We start from the raw sequence: 6,404 nt of genomic DNA, 5'->3' as shown, positions 1-6,404 counted from the left end.
TGGAGAGTGACTAAATCTCCTTTCAATTATCCTACAAAGTTGGTTCAAAAAGGAATAAGAGAATTAACTTTTAATTAATTAATATTGATCTGACAGTTAATAACAAAAGCAGAAAAGCCATCGTGTACCACCTGTTTCCTGAGGAATGACCCTTGGACGTTGGGGAGGAGGTGTTTTTGCTCCTGGTCACACCAGCAGCCCGTCACTCATTACCTGCCTAATCTAATCACAAAACCGAGAAGGAGAGACCGAGAAGGAAGCCAAAAACAAACACACGCAGTCTGTCTTTCAACAGCATGTAACTTCCTTCATTTAGCAGTTATCACTGTGAACCGACCAGGAGCTGAACGTCTCCATAAACAGTCTCTACGGATGAAAGGCAGCAACAGAACAATGAAACAGATGGAAATGTCGAAGACGTCCTCTGACTGACCCAGAGGACGAGACCGTGATGGGAAGGAGGAGGAGTGCATGTCAGAGTTTTTGAAAGGTATCATGGATGACTTTCAGTGGTATTTAAAGAGCAGGAAACAGAGACTGATTGGGAGAAAAGGGTGGGAAGAAAAGGAACTGGAACAAAGACGTATATGCCCAATACTACTGACTGGAAGATTGAGCAATAAGTTCATTATGGAACGTGTACATCAGACCAAATTAAACGTTTATGATCTATAAAATAATTATCACAGTTTGCAGCAAATCCTTAAAGCGGGGAAACATGCTTCACTTCTCTTATGTGTTGTGAAAAAGACTTTATAAAAAGTCATGCCTCACTGTATCATGTCACTCTCCACAGTGACAAGTAGCAAGTTTATAAGTGATTGGGCTAAAGAAATTGTTGTTATCTTTATTACACAAAGGGATTTAAAGATATCCAAGTCACACAACTTTAATAAATCTTATTGGTCTAAAGGAATGCAATAATAAAGAAAAAAACATGTCGTGTCACTGTGGTACATTTTGTGGAGTAGTGCTGTTCGGTCACTAGCTTTTCACAGCTGATATGTTATTGATTAAAACTTGTCTTTTTTTTTATTAATTGACAAAGAGGTGAAGTTGCAGCACCACACTACTGTGTGGTTGCCAGTGTCTGTGACTATTGTGTTTACTTCTCCTCTGGTTCATCACACCACCTTGTGGTGAACACTTGAATTGTAAAAGTTGGATAACATTCAACATAAAACCACTGTTTGACTTGAGATGACATTGCACTGCCTTTGGTCTCTCTTGGGTGGCTAATGGTGGTAATTTGGGTTTACATCAAACAACAATATTACAAATAACAGTCTTAACAAAGTATTGGTAAAATAATGAGGCCGTACTCAATGTCATGTCAATACAAAGAAAGAACAAGATAAAGACGAGGCTAGTCTAACTGGGGTGCACAAGGAAACCAATTCAATGAAAGGCCTTTCTGAAATGTTCTTCTTAATGTCAATCAACCTGTTTGCCACTAACCTAACCAGCTACAAAAAGCTGCTGTTATCTGTGTCCAAACTTTATTGAGCTACTCTAAAGTCACGATTTATAGGAAGTTCGTCTTCATACTGAAATGGTGAAATGTTTAATTATTAACATTTTTTTGTTTGCAATTTATTCTACAAATAAATATTTTATGGAACATTGTTCGACAGACGGCAATTCATCAACATCGATCACGGCGTCTCCTCCGTCACTCCTCTGCTGCAAGGCTTTCCCCGGGTTTCGACGCTTGGCCCCCTCCTGTTCATCCTCTTCAGTATGTAAACATGGGGTCCATTTCCACTGCTACATCACCTCAAAAACATGGTTGGCCTCTGCAGCTCACTCTCCTTCCCTGCTGCTGTGAAACCATCACCCATGCATTCATCACACCCTCAATTGAGTACTGCGTCAGCATTCCCTGTGGCTCATCTTCAAAAGACCTCAATAAACGTCAGTCTGTCAAGAGCTCTGCTGGACGCCTCTTCACCCACTCCTGCATCACTCCATCCTCCAAACTTCCACTGGCTCCCTGTCCCACAACGCATCAGGTTCAAAGTCCTCCTTCTGATCCGCAAAGCCGTCCATAGCTAAGCCCCCCCATCCCTCAGAGACCTGCTCCTCTGCTTCACTCCTGCTTGGAACCAAGAACCGAAGCTGGAGCCACAGAACCTTCTCTATACCCTTCCCACCAATCTGGAACTCCTGACCCCAACAGACCTGACGCTTTCAAATCACTCGTGAAGACTCACCTGTTCAGGAATGCTTTTGATATATCATACTAATCTATATGATGTGTTTTATGAATGATATTAAAATGTTCCTGTTTTAATGTTGGCACATTTTTTTAATAAGTTACCGTACTTTTTTTTTGCTTATTGGAAGACAAAAGATTTGCCACAGTCGCAAAGCAAATGTTCCCAAAGTCCCAGTTTTATTAGAGAGAGTTTTACTACCGAGTCTGTTTCCTCTCCTCAGGAATTCCCCTGTCATATTGGAATGTCTCTCAAGACAGTTGTGGTCTCACAGCAAGGCCTTGATCCAACTCTGAATACAATTTCACACAATGTATGTGTTGTTATTGTTGTTTGGGGCTGTATCGGTTGTGACCCCAGAGGATTATCACACGGCGGTTGTCGCTGCACAGCATCGCCCGGAACAAACCGCCATCAACAGCGTAAACCTCACCTCCTCTGACATAGAAAGGAAAGACGGGCCTTGTGGAACAACGTGTTTGCGCTTTATTGAGAAGGCGAACACAGAACAACGGGCCGTCGTCACTGTGAGAGTATAAAAGCTGTCACATAATACAAGGCAGACGCGTATGCAGGACTTCTAACGCTTTGTACATCCTGACCTTTAAAAAGTGAGATTCCTAATTCCTGTTCCGTCTCTCTCTTTAAAAAAAAAAAAAAAAAAACTTCTGCAGAGAGCGCAATCTCACCAGGCTGTATTTAGCATGTGGGGCAGGTGTGTTGAGACGCGAAGCAGAGCTGTCAGTCGCAGGACTCTGCAGGAAGCGGCTCCCTGCAGCACACCCTGTTCAGCCGTGTGGTATTTTATCTCGCTGCAGACTATAAAAGGTTTCAGGGTCTCACACAGTCACAAGTGGAGCCGCTAATGTGCCTGCACACATGTGACACACACACACACACACACGCATACACACACACAGTGGTGTGAAGCAGGGGAATCTAGCATTATTCATTGGTTAATTGACTGTATTAAACATGGTGGCTTGGGATTTATCTGAGCACTAGAGAAGTGTACAGTTTCTGCTCAACGTAACTTCAGGAGATGAACTTTGTGCTCTTGGCAATAGAAAAGTTATAAGATTCCCTGTAAAGTCACTTCCTTGTCATTAAATGCAATTAGCAGCAATTAACTCTGACAAACGGATTTGCAATGACAGGAAGAAGAAAAAAAACCTCAACAGAAAAACCTAAGATGCAACAGTCTTCATCTTCAGTCGATGTGTCTCCAATCTGAGGTCAAGGTGAGTAGAAAGCGCTATCGCTACAGTCAGAGTGCACACATTTGTCATATTTGTCAATATCATGAGGCAGTGGTTTGAAGGGAATCTGTGTCAAGAGTTCCACATCTTCATCGGAGGTGGAGGGATGAGTCAGGATGATCCGGGGGATCTGTCGGATGATTGATAGAGAAAGAAACAGGATTGAGGAAAATAAGCTTTCCGTCATGTGATATGATGTGCAGATGATGGAATCTCAGCAGAATCACACAATATAATTGTCTTTTGTTGTTTTTCTCTTTTTTTTCTCTCAGGTTTAAAAGACTCAGAGAGGTTAAAATGAAGACTGGTTTTCAAAGTGTGTGGCAGTGGGGGTGGTTGAGACAGCATGCAGGATCTGTGGGTCAGGAAGATTACTTTCCCCAGACATGATTTTTTAATCTTTGAATGCAAATAAGGCAAAATGAAAACCACCCTGCAAAGTATTATTGTTTTGAAATTGATGCGAGGAGTTGTATCATTCTCCCACATTTTGAATACCCCTGCTGCAGGCTATCATGGAAGGATGTGTGAAGGATGAAAATCTGCTTACTGTCATTGTGTGTTTCCCTTCGTGGAGTGAATCGTTTTTTACAAACGCCTCCGCTTGGAGCTTAGACACTGTCCGATTCAGGTCTCCCACCACATCAGACTGAAACACGCAGAGAAAGGGAAAGGATCAGAATAAAACTGGCAGAGGTGAGGACACAATGGTGACATTTAGTAGTGCTTGTGTTTCTGTGATTCCATCAAACCACCCACAATGCCGTTCCCATTACAGACAACCGCCTCAATCTTCTTGGGCAAACACTGCGGCGGGTTCTCCGCCCCGGGCCGAGTGCTCCCCGGGCCTCGGCCGGCCTCCCTGCCCGCCGTGTCCGGAGGAGCCTGGTGCACCATCTCCTGAGGAAGGAGCCGCTCTCTGAGCACCTTCATCCGGATGCAGCTCCCAGCATTCCTGAGGGCGCTCACCGCCTCCAGGTGAGTGGCTCCCTGCATGCTGAGGCCGTTCACCTGCGGTGGGCAGATCAGACTTTCAGATCCAGTGGGAGGAGAAAATTGGGTCTCACACCAATTCAAGATAGTCTACTGAAAAATAACAGCATTCTTTCCATTTTTCATGATCTCTGGAGGGAGCTCCAGGCGCAGTCCTGTCTCTTGGTCTAATAATGCCCCCTAGAGGTCACAAGAGGAACACCGACACATACTTCAGTGATGTTTCTAAAACTATGGAGCCTTCCTCAAACTGTTGCTGCAAAGCAGAAAAAAAATCATTCATAATGTTTTGGTATGAGCTTGATTTTTAAATACTTGTAAAATAACACCTCAGTTCAGAATTTCAACAACTACAGCCAAATCCTTTGTCCATATAATGAACATTCCAAGCCGGTCTTCCCTTTGCTCATGCTCTCTTGTAGATTCAGCTCCTTACCTCCATTAATCTATCCCCAACGTGGACCCCAGCCTTCTCCGAGGGCCCCCCTTTGGTCACCCGGGAAATAAAAACACCCTGAAATGAGAGAAACACGTTATCCTGCATGGACGCAGGTACATTTCACCGAGACAAGCAGCGTCAGTTCATCCTGATATATTACTTCAATGATGTGAACAAACGTATCCTCAAACTACCATAAACGCTACATTTTTCTTTTGGATATAAACCTTGTAGAATCAAAACGCTTCCTCTCTGCTTGATCCCAGATTCTCAGTGGCATCACAGTGCAATTCTCACATTCAAGCACTTGAACCGCCATCGTTTTGAGTTTAAGAGCATCACACCACTCCTGGTGGAAGTAAAGTCTGCTGGTCTTCATCACCTCAGTGAGACCGTCAGACGACGCGCTCTGAGTAACGGCTGAACAGAGTTGCATCAGACTGAGCAACGTCGGCCCTCACCTCATCGCGGTCTTTGTAAGGCAGAGAGCCCTTCCCTCCAGCAATGCTGATCCCCAAACCCCCCCTCTGGCCAGACACTTTGATCTGTAACTGAGACAAAAAAAACTCTTTAATCACACATAAAAGCCAACATTTGTCTGCATCCACAGCAAAAGACTCCAATTTCATCAAATCAGATGTTGAATTAATCAGCAGTGGTCTGGCACCATTGCCGTGTCCTCGGCGAGGCTGAATGAACCTCTACTAAAGGAAAGACGCCGAAGTTACTCTTAATGGTACTTGAGTGGCGAATGATTCAGGGGGGCGGATCTTCTCTGTCACCGCCGCCGATTTCAGACATCTGGTGATGGATGGGACCTTCGAGTTGAGGATGGGGTCTCCGTGGAAACCAGATGCCAGATTTAGAGCTCTGTGATGTTTGAGTTTTCTGCCCTCCTGCTGTTCAGCTCTGTGATGTTGAAATCGGCGAGGCCTGGCTTCACTATCTGACAGCTGGACTTCCTGGTGATAAGAGAGAATTTCATGTGTTACTGTCTGACTGTGAATCATCTGTGAAGTTTTTCTTTTTCTTTCTAAACTGACAGAATGTCAGTTGGACTTAAAGGACTACGACTTACAGTAATGAACACAGAAAAACTCAGAAGCTTCTGTGTGGTTTGTAAATACATCTTTTTTTGTGAGCAACATGAACTGTCTGATAAATCCAAACTGAAACAGACCTCAGGTTGCGCCGTTTCCTCCAGGTTCTTGTTTGTGCTGGAGCAGCGGCTGCACGCTTTGCCGCTGGCCGGAAGCAGCTGAGCTTTCCCCTGCGGACGCTCTTTGTTTGCCACCCAGCTGAAGCCCGGGAGGGCCCAGGTTTGGCATGTGGCCCAGAGAGACGTGTTAGTATGAGGATTTCTACACTCCTGGAGATAGTCAGAGGACACCACTTGTTGCTGAAAATGAAAAGCAATTGTTTTGAAGAAAGTAACTTCTGGCCATAGTGAGTGACTGAACAGTGAGTAACTGGAAACGTCTGAGTCGGAGCTTTGTG

This window comes from Salarias fasciatus, chromosome 13 (genome assembly GCF_902148845.1).
Source record: "Salarias fasciatus chromosome 13, fSalaFa1.1, whole genome shotgun sequence".
Taxonomy (NCBI): Eukaryota; Metazoa; Chordata; class Actinopteri; order Blenniiformes; family Blenniidae; genus Salarias; species Salarias fasciatus.
Note: the sequence above shows the minus strand (reverse complement) of the source record.